The sequence below is a fragment of the Opisthocomus hoazin genome, chromosome 1 (genome assembly GCF_030867145.1).
Source record: "Opisthocomus hoazin isolate bOpiHoa1 chromosome 1, bOpiHoa1.hap1, whole genome shotgun sequence".
NCBI lineage: Eukaryota > Metazoa > Chordata > Aves > Opisthocomiformes > Opisthocomidae > Opisthocomus > Opisthocomus hoazin.
The window spans coordinates 83533477-83548715 of record NC_134414.1 but is presented as its reverse complement, the minus strand read 5'-3'; the positions used below and the strand labels follow the sequence as shown (position 1 = coordinate 83548715).

General features: G+C 39.4%; 1 long non-coding RNA gene across 1 annotated transcript in view; it reads right to left on the bottom strand.

Moving 5' to 3' along the window:
- LOC142363862 (uncharacterized) overlaps positions 1-11298 on the bottom strand; it is a 45343-nt gene extending 34045 nt beyond the window's left edge. Inside the window, exon 1 of the long non-coding RNA XR_012766015.1 lies at positions 11252-11298. This is a non-coding gene — a long non-coding RNA (uncharacterized LOC142363862). The remainder of the gene's footprint in view (positions 1-11251) is intronic.
- Positions 11299-15239: the final 3941 nt, after the last annotated feature.

Below are 15239 nucleotides of genomic sequence, written 5' to 3'. Positions count from 1 at the left end.
TTAAAGGAGAGGTATTTTAGCCCTATGATAATTTTTATGGCCCTCCTCTTACAAGTCCGTGTGTTTCAGGGGATTCCAGAGCTGGATGCAATTCTCGAGGTGGAGTCTCGTGAGAGCAGAGAAAAATCATGTCCCTCGACCTGCTGGCTGTGCTTATTTTGATGCAGCTGAGGATACAAGTGGCTTTCTGGGCTGAAGCACACATTGCCGGCTCATGTCCAAATTTTTATCCTCCAGTATCTATATGTACTCCTCCACAGGGCTGCTCTGTACAGGGTACTACAGGCAACAGAACCTGTGAAAGCTTATATGACCTATTTTCCCAATTCTCAAGAAGTAATCTTTTGAAAAATCCTTCAAAAATAGATATATCCTTGGTTTCTTAATTTTCTTACATAAAACAAAAAACCCCATTGTGATTGTATAGTCAGACTATTTCCACATATGCTACTCAGTCACTTTTTTTTCTGTCTCAGTCCCCTATATATATATTTAGGTACGTATCTTTGAAAGAGTGATCTGTAAAAAGCCAGAAACAAAAAATCTCCAAATTGTGTTAACAAACGTAGAAAGAATTGTACTGAGATCATTATTCCAATATTTGTAGATCTAAAATCTTGTATAATAGAAGATATTTAGATAAATGTTGTGATATTAGAAAAAGGATATCTCCTTCATTCAAATTATAACCGAAAAACTCTTACTTCTTCCTGCACTACAAGGCATTTACATTTGCACTTTGTTACTCCTTTTATAAGGAAAGGACACTTTTCAGCATCTAAAAATGTTCTGGTTTGACATAAAGTAGATATAACACATAAAAAGGTTTGCTAAGTAAAATCAGTTATTGTTCTTTACACTTTTTGTAATACTTCATGTAGACTTTTTGGTGTATGTTCAACTGAACATACATGTGTCTATTTTTAATATGGCAGTTCAATGTGACCACTACTACACTTATAAACCTGTGATACTTTTAGTCTAGAAAGAAAATTTGACAGCAATTTTAACAAATCGTTACTTTTTTATTAAGAAATCATTAGTTCTTTTGAGTAGCTTCTCACATATTTGGCTGATTTTTCATGTTTGCATAGTGTGTCCTTAGAACAAAAATTGTTAATAATTACAAGTAAATACTTTGTTCGAATTGATACAGCTGATTAACCAAGACAAAGTTCCATGCTGACATTAATCTGAATTAATATCTTTATACAGGTCTTTATTGCTGTAAGTAGCTGCAGTTGCAGTCCTTACCTTTGCTACCTTTTAATGCACAGGGATTTTTTTTGATATATCAGATTCTCACTGCTGACCACTACTGAAAATCAGTTTCATTCAATGCCAGAAGCTTAGACATCTAATCTCCATTAGTGCCTAGCTGACCCTTTGTGCAGCAACGTATTTTCAGGTCTGCTATATGTTTATAGCTACTTTGTCTTGACCTTCAACTATACAATCAGATTCCAGGAGTCTGAAGATTGCAGCTGACCAGAACTACTGCAAATTTAGAAAATCAGTGAAACACACAGGTAGTTCTCTTGGACATTCAAAGTTGTCACTTACCTAGATATGGTTATATGTGCACAAATACATTCACATAAGTGCACATACATATACATCTAAGTGTTGGTAGATCATATTCTTGTAAATATGCTATTTTAGCAAATGACTGGCCAGTCAAATACACGACTTAATTTACAAAAAAGTGGCCTTCTCTAAACAAAAGGCACCATCCCCTCTGCCTTTACTCCATATATCTCTACTAAATAAAGCTGAATAAAATGTGTTTCATTATTGACTTGACAAAGATAAACAAATGCAGTTTTAGAAGGACCAAATGGATGTGGGTCAAATTTTAAGAATGACCTCGTTCAAAAGTTTAGAAGAGTTGAAGCAGTTTTACTGAATAAAACTAGATATACATATATAAGTTTACATTTTCCAGGTAAGAGTCATTGAAAAGAGGAAGAATTGGTAATAGGAATAATAAATCCAACCTTCTGCAGAAAAGCACAGTATCACTGAATCTGTTGGTGTAATTGCTGTCTAATACAAGTCTTCAGAAGCTAATTAATGTAATTTCTTAAATTACTCCCTTAGTTTATAAGCCATACATTATTTTTAATTTATCCCCCACTCCTTGTGGTCTCCAGTGGATCTGCTCTTCCCCATATCACACTTTTTAGAAGAAAATGAAGGAGGTGTGACCTTCCCAGGTGAGTCTCTGACCTACCAAAATATAGATTCACTTTCTGTTTGATTCACTGAATGCTATATATGGAATTAAAATACTATGAATTTAAATAGGTTTTGATTTATGTCAGGCAGGCAGTTTGATTTAATTATTTTTTCCTTCCTCAGCAAAACAGAAAATACCATAATTTGCAAAATTTTATCTATGCTTTACTTTCCCCAATATCCCTCCACACAGACAAAATTTTCATTATTAATATTTTTGTATGTATGATGGATTAATCAAGGATATATTTATGCAACATTTTGGAACAGATCACATCCCGACTGTGCTGTACCTGGAGACATTTATGTGTTTCTAGGAAAAACAAATCTGCCTCTCTTTTGTTTCTGCTTTCTATTTTAGTGAAAGAAAGTTCATATGTGGCATCAATTTTGAGAAGGATCTCAAAAAGTTAATGTCTGTCAAATTTGATCCAAATATGCATATAAATGAGGAACATGATGACAAACTTTAAACATTAGGCCAATTTTATTAACAGTTATCAAAAATGACATATTCTCATCCATTCTGTCATTCTAGATAGTTAATTAGTTCCAGTGTGCAGGAGCACACTTCTACCACACAATCAATAAATTATGGCATATCATCTTTAGCTTAATTTCCTTAGGGGTCAGTTAATATTTTAATATTACATTCTGCACCCTAGAAAGTCTACAAATTCAGCGCTTCTCCCTCCTTCAGAGCAAAATGTCCTGTTTTCATGTGCTTTTGAAACGGACTACTTAACCTTTCTGCTCCTTTAATTGAGGAAAATTAATTAATGTTTTTAATTCATTCACTATCCTTCTGTTTTAAACCAATAATGTGATTCCACCGTACTTCAAAGAATGATGGTGGGATTGGACTTGTGGGTGGTGATCCCAATGCCCACTTCTAGATCAGTCTTTATTTGAAAAAAATGAGGAAAAAATCTCTTGGAATGTCAGAATAAGCAGTCTTTCAGACCATTGAATCCTGAGAAAATCCAAGCTTAAGTTGTCTGCATGATGGAGATGATAAGGTAACAAAGTAGCATACAGTCATTAGTCAAGTTAACAGGTTGTATGTCTCCCATGGTTAAGTAAATACAAATGCAAAACTCTGCAGTTGCTTTGTGCTATGCTTCTGAAGAATGAGGTGTTATCTACAGTAACTGTGGTTATTAGCAGCAGTATAAAGTATCTGATCTCTTCAGGGCAATGTAAAAAAGTTTTGCTAACTCCGTTTTACAGAAGATGCAAAGAAATTAAAGGTAATCTTATGTCACATGTATCAGAGATTCTTAATATGTTTACAAATTAGTAGAACAATAAAGATTCAAGACAATAAAGTAAGTCTACCATAGTCAATACTTCCTGGGGTTTTGGGGGATTTTTTTTTTGTTTTGCAGTGTGTATGCCTGCAGGTCTGTTATTCTTAATGTATAAGAATATGGATATATGTCTGTTTGTATGCAGGTATTTTTGAGTGATTTCCTAGAAAGTTACCTCTTCGGAGATTTTCACTGATACCTTGGACCTTTACAGTGAAAGAAGAGTAGTGGAGCTCTTTTTGCGTTAGCTGAACTTTTGAAAATCTACAAAAGTAGAAGCACCTATAAAACAAAACTCTAAAAAAAAAAGTACTTACAAGATTTCTTAGCTACATCATCTCATTGCTTTATTTATAACCCCAAAGAATCTGGTTTATTACTCCTCATACTGGCAAGCAACAAGTCTCATCCAAAACATGGATGGCATGTTCAAAAATATTGCATCTCAGGAGGTATTTTTTTTAACATCCTGAAATGTAGGAGTTTATACTCATTATGATTTTGCTGTTTCACCTTCCCATGGATGTTTACATTATTACAAAATTCTTAGTGCTGAAAATTAGACTTCTTCAATCTGTCTGTATTTCTGCAAACAAATTCATAAGATCAAAGATCATATTTCAAAGCATAGGCAAGTAGTAACAAGCAATTACTATTCAGTCATAATATTTATATATTTTCTTGCTATTTGCTTTATTTGAAATTAGATGACTTCTTTCTTCAATTTCTGTTCCACCTAAGCAATTAGTTTAGCTTTTAACATGCAATTATCTTCGATGATAAAGCAGGTTATTAATGTGTTTCAATTCTATCTATTGATAATTGTTATAATAAAAATTGTGTGCAATATTTTGATAATGCAAAGAAACATGAACTAAATGTTGCAGAATCTAGCAAGTATTTTCTTATTTTTAGACAAAGAGAAATTTATTTCCAAGTTTAACTAGGGATATTGGAAACACAAAGGTAAACAGAAGTTTTCTGACAGATTCTTGTTACTGAAACTTTGAGCAACACTGGAAGGCAGAATAGTTTCTTCTGTGAGGAAAATAATACAGATTTTATATTTTTCTTTTTCTTGCCTTCTTTCCCTATCAGTAATAAAAAAGAAAAAGAAAATATGCTAAGGCAGATGACTGGGTAACGGGTGGCTAGAGATCTGCTTCCCTTCAGACAAATGGACTGCTGGTGAAAATAGTGAAAATATCACTATCAGAATCAAACATAGAATAAATGATATCATGGCTGCTGAAACAAACCATACAATAGTTTTTAGTTAACTATCTGTGGTGGTTTGATTCTAGCATTTTACACCAAACTGTCTGGAGCTCTGAAAGAGTTTTAACGGCTGCACTTCTACGCAAAGAGAAAGATTTACAGGCATACTTTAGACAGCCTTTGGAAGTTTAAGAAGTTAGCAACATGGCTGCAAGTACTTGGTATGGACATTGTGAACAAGGTAGATAAAGGTATATTAAGAAAAAAGTCAAATAACCATAGCAATCCAACCAACTTCTGATAGATAACCATTTTAAAATGTAATTTGTGGGTACCAGACTCCTCTATGAAGCACACATTAAATCTCATACAATATGACTGTATGTATTGTTATATCAAATTAATGTTTCATGTTGAAACTGAATTAATTGAAATTTATCTGCTTTCTTCAATGAGTTTTTCTTCTTATGTTATTAATATATGTCACTGTTTGAAAGTATATTAAATAATATAATAAAGGAACCATAAAATAAATTAGCTATGACAAGAAAAAAAGTGATTAGTAGAGTGAAATAAGCCATATGTTTATATCATGCTGTTCTCATCTTACTTGCTAACAGCTCAACCACATGAAAATAAAACATGCACAGCATCGACAAATTTGGTGTATTTTCAGTCATACTCTAAAAAGTTAGTAGTTACCATTGTGTATTACCTGTGTGGCATTAATATATTATGCATTTTTTAAAATCACTTATTGACAAATTAAGCATCAGTTTCATTATACCGTGAGTTACATTACTTTGTGTGACAATTTAAAAGCTTTCAAAAGCTAAGGTATGACATAACAGTTTTACATGTTGCTCACTTTGTCTTTGTAAGTAACATCTTTTTACCTTACTTTTCTGCATGGAAGGAAATAAAGAATTCCAAAATCCCCCAAAAGAAAAGTAAGTATATTTGCAGTATTTATTACACCTCTCAAAAAACAACGTCTTCCCATATACAGCTTTTAGAAAAATATTGTCAAATTATAAAATCTACTTACACATAAGTAATTCTTAGGAGCTCATTTAAAATCTTGAAATAATTCTGAAGAAGACAATATTTTGTTATTAATGCAGGGGCAGGGGGGGAATAAGCCTAATCTGATAGGCTTCTAGAGATACCGTATCCAAGCCTATTTTATGAAACAATATGAAAAAAAAAAATGAACTAAAAGAAAATTACTTTCTTACAATGAAATAAAATCATTTTTTCATTTCAAAACACCATCATTTTTTTCCTAGAATAACCAAATGCACCAAGGGCCTGTCAGTTTTTAAGTACATGCTCCAGTGCCCTAAAAAATATGTCTTCACAGAATCACAGAATCACAGAATGGTAGGGGTTGGAAGGGACCTCTGTGGGTCATCTAGTCCAACCCCCCTGCCGAAGCAGGGTCACCTACAGTAGGCTGTAGAGGACCTTGTCCAGGTGAGTTTTGAATATCTCCAGAGAAGGAGGCTCCACAACCTCCCTGGGCAGCCTGTTCCAGTGCTCCGTCACCCTCAGAGGGAAGAAGTTCTTCCTCATGTTCAAATGGAACTGCTGGCTCATGGTTAACCTGTCGTCTACCAGGACACCCAGGTCCCTCTCCACAGAGCTTCTCTCCAGCAGATCCACCCCAAGCCTGTACTGGTGCATGTATTTATTCCTCCCCAGGTGCAGGACCCTGCATTTGGCTTTGTTGAACCTCATCAGGTTCCTCTCTGCCCAGCTTTCCAGCCTATCCAGGTCACGCTGAATGGCAGCACAGCCTTCTGGTGTGTCTACCACACCTCCCAGTTTTGTGTCATCGGCAAACTTGCTGAGGGTACCTTCCAACTCTTCATCCAGGTCGTTGATGAAGTTGAACAAGACTGGGCCCAGTACTGACCCCTGGGGGACACCACTAGTTACCAGCCTCCAACTAGACCCAGCGCCGCTGATGACAGCCCTCTGAGTTCTGCCATTCAGCCAGTTCTCAATCCACTTCACCGACCACTCATCTAGCCCATACTTCCTGAGCTTCCCTAGAAGGATATTATGGGAGACTGTGTCGAAAGCCTTGCTGAAGTCTAGATAGACATCTATGGCTCTCCCTTCATCCACCCACCTTCCAAACTATTGAACATATATATTTAAACATGTAATAAGACAACAGTTCTCTTATCCTTCTTCGCACACTTAATTGAATATATTTAGCTAAAACGTTCTTCTTGCTATAACTGATGATGCAAATTCATCCTGAAGAATTCAAGTTTGACAGAGCGGTTTTTCTGTAACTAGAACTACAGGAGTATGACCTATTGCTTGTTATGCTGCTACAGATCTAATAAAATAGCAGATATCTAGAAGGAGAAAACAGAAGCAAAAAGCAGGATATATATGTCTGGACCTTGCTGAAAACATAATAATAACCCCTATAAGTAATGTCTCCAGATGTAACTACAATACCTGAATACATACAACAGGTTTTCTTGCTGTGCAAACATTTTAGACATCTGTTTGGTATGGCCCTTGGGATCTCTCTTGTTGATGTTTGCAGTCTGAGAAGAAACACTTGCGCCTTGCAGAACCTGATCACATCATTAAACACACTGCAGCAACTTTTTTGTTTGGTAGTCTACAAATCAGTAACAATCTACCATAATCTGTATGTTAAAATATTTCCCTAAAACAAAAAAAAAAAAGGCATATTTCACAAATGGAGGGTAACAAACGTTAGTCCAATAAAAGGAGTCAATAAAAGTGGAGATAGAGAGAGCAGGAGAAAGCACGTTTGAGGACTAACTTCTACAAGTCTGAGAATGCACAGATGCCTTTTTCGGCATCTGCCAGGGTCACAACAGAGTGGCAAAGTCTAATTTCTTTTGAATCTTCCGATCCCTTCACTAATGCTGAAGAAAATGCATCCAAAAATTTTGTTTGCTTATGAGGCGAGTCACCCTTAGACTACAACAGTGACATGTGAGAGGGCTTGAGTGAAAACAGTCTGGAAACCATTCTCCACCAAAGAAATAAAGACATGCTGCTGCCTTTTGAATGCTCTGCTATGACTGGTACAGGTTCAAGAGCAAACCAGTTAGATTGTACTCTGACAGTGCGAAGGGCACACTCGATCAGCTTTGTGCAAATCTGTTAAATACTCAGTAAGTCATTTCCTCCATGTTTGTAGTCTATTACATGCTATCCTTGAGAGTATCCAAACATAAAAATAGAAACAGGGTCTGAATTAGCAGATAGGTGGTACTCTAACAAAAACATTAACAATGATTTTTTTTACACTATTTCTATTTGTGTTGCCCACACAAACTCTTTGGCAGAACAAAATGTCACAGAATTGCAGAACTACAGAACAGCCTGAGTAGGAAAGGACTTCAGAAGATCATCTGGTCCAACCTTTTGTAAATAACAGAGCCTAGATGAGATTATCTATCACCCTGTCTAGTTGCTTCTTGAAAACCACCACTGATGGGGACTCTATCACACCCCTGGAGAATTTGTTCCAGTATTTGACTATTCTCACTGTAAAAAATTTCTTTCCTATATCAAGATGAAATCTTTCCCAGTGCAACTTGTGCCCATTGTCCCAACATATTTTTTTTTCCTCTCAGATGTAGTGCAGTCATTTACTTTAACGGAAGAAAAGAAAGCTATTCACTATAGCTGACTTCAGGGTTAGATTTGGCTCTTTCATTTGCGATCATGTCTTTAAACAAAATTGTGACCAGAGTAGACCTGAGTATTCATGTACATTTTTCCCAGGCAGTCCTCATTTACACTCCTAACAGATTCACCACTTAGTTAAAATCACAATAAAGTTAAACAAAATTAAAATATGTTTTCCTTAAACATACTTGAAAGAAGGGAGAACGAAACACTTAGTTAAAATCACAATAAAGTTAAACAAAATTAAAATATGTTTTCCTTAAACATACTTGAAAGAAGGGAGAACGAAACAATTATTCAAAGGGCATTCAAATATTGAGGCAGTCATTTAAACCCAGTTGCTAATGAATACTGGAAAGGGAGATTTGTTTGCTATTTTTCCATTACTATTCCATTGTTTCCATTGTTGCATTTGTAGTAATTTATTTGTGGAATGTATTCCATTATGTTTTTAAAATGTAAGTACTGAATATCCTGCAGTATCCATTAAATCTGTCTGCACTAGTATGAAGACATCTATTGTCATCGGATTTGCAGATTGCATTTCGAAACTGTGTCAGTCTGAATCAATTCTATGATTGTAGTTTTTAAGCATCTTGCCACTTAGGTCCTGGTTTTCTATTAACAGGTCAAGTAAAAATTTGAGTTTAGAAGTTGTTTGAAAGTAATTTAGTAGTTCTGTAGCACTACAGATGAGATTTAATGCATTCTTAAATGTGCAGTATAACTTTGTCTCATCAAATAAACAAATTTCTCATTTGTAAAAATCATGTTCAATCTATCATCAAACCTGGCATGTGTTCTAATGGGAATAAAAGACATCAGTGAACTGGCTTACTATAAAAATGCAATATTTAATAAGATTTTAATAATTTTTTTGTCAATGAATAACAGCACTTACATTTTATAAAACTTTAACAATAATGAACAATTTATTTGAGTATTCATTGCATGTACTGAGTTTACATTGGCATAACAGTTAGAGGGGTAACTTTGTCTGTATGCCACAGCACTGAACACCAGGAAAGATCACCAATTTTTTCAAAGCCTTTCTGTACGATTTTATACAGATTACTTATGTGGGTTCCTATTCTGCAGGACTTTAATTTCTGGTTGTTTTGAATTCCTGAGATGATGCTACAGAAAAGCAAAATACAGATCCAGATATGAGAGGGCCTTAAACAGTCCGCAGTATGGATTTTTTCAGCAGCACTGTATTTCTCTTGTAAATTCTTACCTGATTTCCAGATAATTTAAATTGCCTTACATATATATATAGATAAAGACTCTAGTGTTCACTGTAATAAAGTATTTTTTGAATGAACTGAAAACAAATACAGCTTCTAATTTAATAGGGCTTCACTGAAGCTAGATTGCAACTTTCTCTCTAGCATCAAGGTAAAATATGTCTTTATTCCTTTGTTTTGCCTACCCCAAAACCAGTAATTCCTTCAGACAGAGTTCAACCTTGCCAGCTATGGTGGACTGCTCTCTGGAAACAAGAGACATTCAACATGAGTGGTGCCATCCCCCAATTATAATGTCACTTCGTGATCTGTATATTGTGCAATTCTAGATTAAAAGCAGATCTGTCACTCTAAGCCTTCGAATTTGGTTCTTCAACAAGGATCCTTTCTTAGACATGTGAGGATAAAGGACATTTTTCCTCCACTCTTTCAGTGTGAGGTCCTGTTCCTTCATTCTCACTTGAATTTTCCTCATACTAAGTGCATAAATACACCCTCATGACAATCTGACTGAGGTCCTTCAATTCCCATTGGCAGCCACCATTTAGCTCTGCCTGCAAGGTACCTTGTCCTACATTGTATCTGATATGGCACACTGTTTTCTGCACAGGCTTCAAAACACTTTCCTTCCTACAGGTCTCTGCTCTTGGGTCAAGACTGAGGGCACAAGGTACCATATGACGAACAGACTCTGAAACTGGTTGTGTATGCCCGTTAAATTTAAACATTACAAATTAACATTAATCTTATATGTTCATGGTTTGGAGATGGCACCTTCAGTGGCACTTCAGAGGTTTTCTGAATGGTCATGTATCCGTAATCACCTATGCTAAGAAACCTGGGAAAGCTGAGACATAGTCTTGTTATGAGAGTCCAGTTATACAGGAAAGCTGACAAAGAGCTAGCTATAGGAAAATTAATCACAGGAAAGCTAATTATGTGAAAGCTAAAGAACAGATCCATTTATTTTCCTGGGCCATGTATAAACTTCTCCAGAAGCCATCAACTGAACAATAATAACTGATAGTCCAGTCATAAGACAAAAAGAACATCGTATATGAACATTTAAAAAGTCTGTCTGATTAGAGGTTCTGATGATGTACAGTTCATTTATTCACTTTACAACTTGCAAGGTAGATCTTGTATCATTGTTACCTTATTTAAAGCTTGAATTTGTTTAGATTCAGTGTCCTGTGAATATCTCATTACATTTTCTTTGCCTGATTGAATAATGTTTTCGTACTAACATTATTTAAGTGCTTGAAGGCTGTGATCGAACCACCTGCAAACTTTTTTTAACAAGCAAAATAGATCAGAATCTCTGGTTTTAAATCTCAGGAAAAATAAGTCACTCTGTCAATGTTCTGGTTTGGCTGCGACTGGCAACAAAAGCACCACGCGGCCGCCCCTTCCCCCGCCACAGTGCGGAGGAGAACGGAAAGAAACAGGCAGAAACTAGTGGATCAGGATAAGGGCAGTTTAACAGAACAGCAAACAAAGGGAACAGCAACAACAATACAGAAAAGGGGAATACACAAAACTAACCAGCAGAACAGAGCCCGCAGAACACAGCCGCTCTCTCCCAGACCGAACCGCCGCTGTGCCCTTCCCGCCCCCTCCCCCCCCCCCCCCAGCCCCCCCCCCCCGCCCCGTGCCCCTTCCTGGATTCCGGTGAAAATTAACTCTGTCCTGGCCGAACCCAGGACAGTCAACAATTCCAATAACTGTTCCTTCTCATCCTCAATTTTTCATAGCTGTTTACAATTGGAAATATCAGAATCAAAAACAGTGATCCCATTTTGATCATATACAGAAGCAATGAATTTTTCTGCATGTGAGGTTACATTCTCATTCATACATTCAAGAATTGGACCAACTAGTTGGATAATAATGACATATAGGAAGCTTGTGTTTGGCTGATTTTTCTAATGACCACAAGTCCTCCGCAAGTCACTGTTTTTGGAAATAAGGTTACTGTACAGAAATTTTAGCTGGTAATTCATTAATTTTACATGTAACTATACTGGGACAAAACTTGCCACCTTGCAGACAGCTTACAAAATAACTCAGAGCACTGTGTTTTTCCACTCGGCCGAAAGCCATCACCAGGCAGAATGTAGTGACCCAGACAGAGCTCCCACATAAGCAGGCAGCTGTGCAGGTCACTGGCTGCAGGGAGTGCCTGAGCCTGTCACTGGTGTTGGACAACAGCAGACAGAACGCCTGCTGTGCACAGTGTGCACTGTGACCAAGTGGATGATCTACTCACACTGGTGGCAGAGCTCAAAGAGGAGGTAGAAAGGTTAAGGAGCATCAGGGAATGTGAGAGGGAATTAGACTGGTGGAGCCATGCCCTACCATCCCCGAGTCAAACACAGAGGATGGATGCTCCACGAAATCAGAAGATCCCCTGCCCTCTCACCACCAGGAAGGAGAAGAGGACCTGAGAGACATGGGGGAATGGAAATGGGTCCCTGGTTGGGGCAGCAGGCGAATCACCTCCCAGCCTCCCTCTCCACTCCAGGTGCCCTTACACAATAGGTGTGAGGCTCTGGAACCAGAGCGCCCAGCAAATTATGAGGCAGACAAAGGCTCATGTACGGGTTCAGTCCCAGACATCATGACTGTCTTCATAGAGGAAAAAAGAAGGGTAATTGTCATAGGCGACTTCCTCCTGAGAGGAACAGAGGGCCTGATATGCTGACCAGACCCATCCCACAGGGAAGTCTGCTGGCTCACTGGGGCCCGGGTGACAGATATCGCTAGGAAACTCACTGGTCTGGTACGGCCCTCTGACTATTACCCACTCTTAGTTGTTCAGGCTGGCTGTAATGAGGTTAAGGAAAAAAGTGCATGGGCACGCAAAAGGGACTTCAGGGCTCTGGGGCAACAGGTTCAGGGATCAGGAGCACAAGTAGTGTTCTCCTCTGTCCCTCCAGTTGCAGGGGAAGATGAGGGAAGAAACAGGAGGAGTAAACAGATCAATACCTGGCTCCAAACCTGGTGTCACAGGCAAAATCTGGGGTTCTTTGATCATGTGTCAGTTTACATGGCACCAGGCCTGCTGGCAACAGATGGGGTTCCCCTGTCACAAAAGGGGAAGAGGATCCTAGATCAGGAGTTAACAGGGCTTATTGATAGGGCTTTAAACTAGATTTGAAGGGGGAAGAGGACAAAACCAGGCTCTCTAGTGAAAAGCCTGGGGGTGACAACTCACCTGTTAGTGAACGGTGTGCTAACAAGGACCTTCACTCTGCTGAGTCAGTGACGGTACAGAAAAGGGAGATGTGCGGCAGCAAAGGTGCATCTTCATTGGGGGCTCAACTCAAATGCCTTTGTTAAATGCCTATAAATATCTTAAGGGTGGGCGTCAAGAGGATGAGGCCAGACTCTTTTCAGTGGTTCCCAGGGACAGGACAAGGGGCAATGGGCACAAACTGAAGCATCAGAATTTCCGTCTGAACATGAGGAAGAACTTAGTCACTTTGAGGGTGACATAGCAGTGGAACAGACTAACCAGAGGGGTTGTGGATTCTCCTTCTCTGGAGATATTCAAGACTCATCTGGACAAGGTCCTGTGCAGCCTGTTGTAGGTGATCCTGCTTCGGTAGCGGGGTTGGACCAGATAACCCACAGAAGTCCCTTCCAACCCCTACCATTCTGTGATTCTGTGATTCTGTGATTCTGTGATTCTATGAAATGCATGTAGCATGGGGAATAAACAAGAGCAGCTAGAGATGTGTGTACGTCTGCAGGGCTATGATATCATTGGCAACATGGAGACGTGGTGGGGCAGCTCCTGTGATGGCAGTATTGAGATGGGAGGATACAGGCTCTTTAAGAAAGGAAGGCAGGGGAGACGAGGAGGGGGTGTCGCCCTCTATGTCAAAGATCACCTGGAGTGCATGGAGCTCTGCCTGGGATTGGATAAGGAGCCCACAGAGAGTTTATGGATCAAGATTAAAAGCAGGGTAGGGACTGGCGACATTACAGTGGGAGTCTGCTACAGGCCACCTGACCAGGACAAGTGAGCAGATGAGGCCCTCTATAGGCAGATAGGAGAAGTCTCACGTTCAAAAGCCCTGGTCCTTATGGGGGACTTCAACCACCTCTACATCTGTTGGAGGGACAACACAGCAGGGCACAGGCAAGCCAGGAGATTCCTAGAATGCGTTGATGACAACTTCCTCCTCCAAGTGATAGAAGAGCCCATGAGGAGAGGCGCAATGCTGGACCTTGTTCTCACCAACAACGAGGTGCTGGTGGGGAATGTGAAAGTCAAGGGCAGCATTGGCTGCAGTGACCACAAAATGGTGGAGTTCAAGATCCTTAGGGCAGCGAGGAGAGTGCGCAGCAAGCTCGCTACCCTGGACTTCAGGAGAGCAGACTTTGGCCTCCTCAGGGATCTGCTTGGTAGAATATCATGGGATAAAGGCCTAGACAGAAAAGGGGCCCAAGAAAGCTGGTCAGTAGTCAAGGATCACTTCCTCCAAGCTCAGGAGCGATGCATCCCGACGAAGAGGAAGTCAGGCAGAAACACCAGGAGGCCTACACAGATGAATAACAACTCCTGGCCAAACTCAAGCAGGAAAAGGAGGCCTACAGAGGATGGAAGCAAGGACAGGTAGCTTGGGAGGAATACAGAGAAATCATCTGAGTAGCCAGGGAGTAAGTTAAGAAAGCTAAAGCCCTGAAAGAATTAAATCTGGCCAGGGATGACACAGGGAACAAGAAAGCCTTCCACAGGTATGTCAGTGAGAGAAGGAAGACTAGGGAAAATGTGGGCCCTCTCTGGAAGGAAGCTGGAGACCTGGTTACCCGGAACATTGAGAAAGCTGAGGTGCTGAATGACTTTGTTGCCTCAGTCTTCAACAGCAAGTGCTCTAACCACACCGCCCATGTTGAAGAAGGCAAAGGCAGGGACTGGGAGAATAAAAAACTGCCCACTATAGGAGAAGATGGGGTTCAAGACTGCCTACGGAACCTGAAGGTGCAAAAGTCCATGGGGCCTGATGAGATGCACCCGCGGGTCCTGAGGGAACTGGCAGATTAAGTTGCCAAACCACTCTCCATCATATTTGAGAGGTTGTGGTGGTCTGGGGAGGTCCCCACTGACTGCAGAAGGGGCAAAATCACTCCCATTTTTAAAAGGAAAAAAAGGAAGATCCAGGGAACTACAAGCCAGTCAGCCTCCTCTCTATGTCTGGCAAGATGATGGAGCAGATCCTCTTCGAAACCATGCTAAGGCATGTGGATAACAAGGTGACTGGGGACAGCCAACATGGCTTCATCAAGGGCAAATTGTGCCTGACCAATTTAGTAGCCTTCTATGATGGGGTTACAGCATTGGTGGACAAAGGGCAGGCAACTAACAGCGTCTACCTGGACTTGTGCAAGGCATTTGACACTCTCCCGCATCATGTCCTTGTCTCTAAATTGGATGGACATGGATTTGACAGATGGACGGCTTGTTGGATAAGCAACTGGCTCTATGGACGCATTCAAAGTGTTGCAGTCAATGGCTCGATGTCCA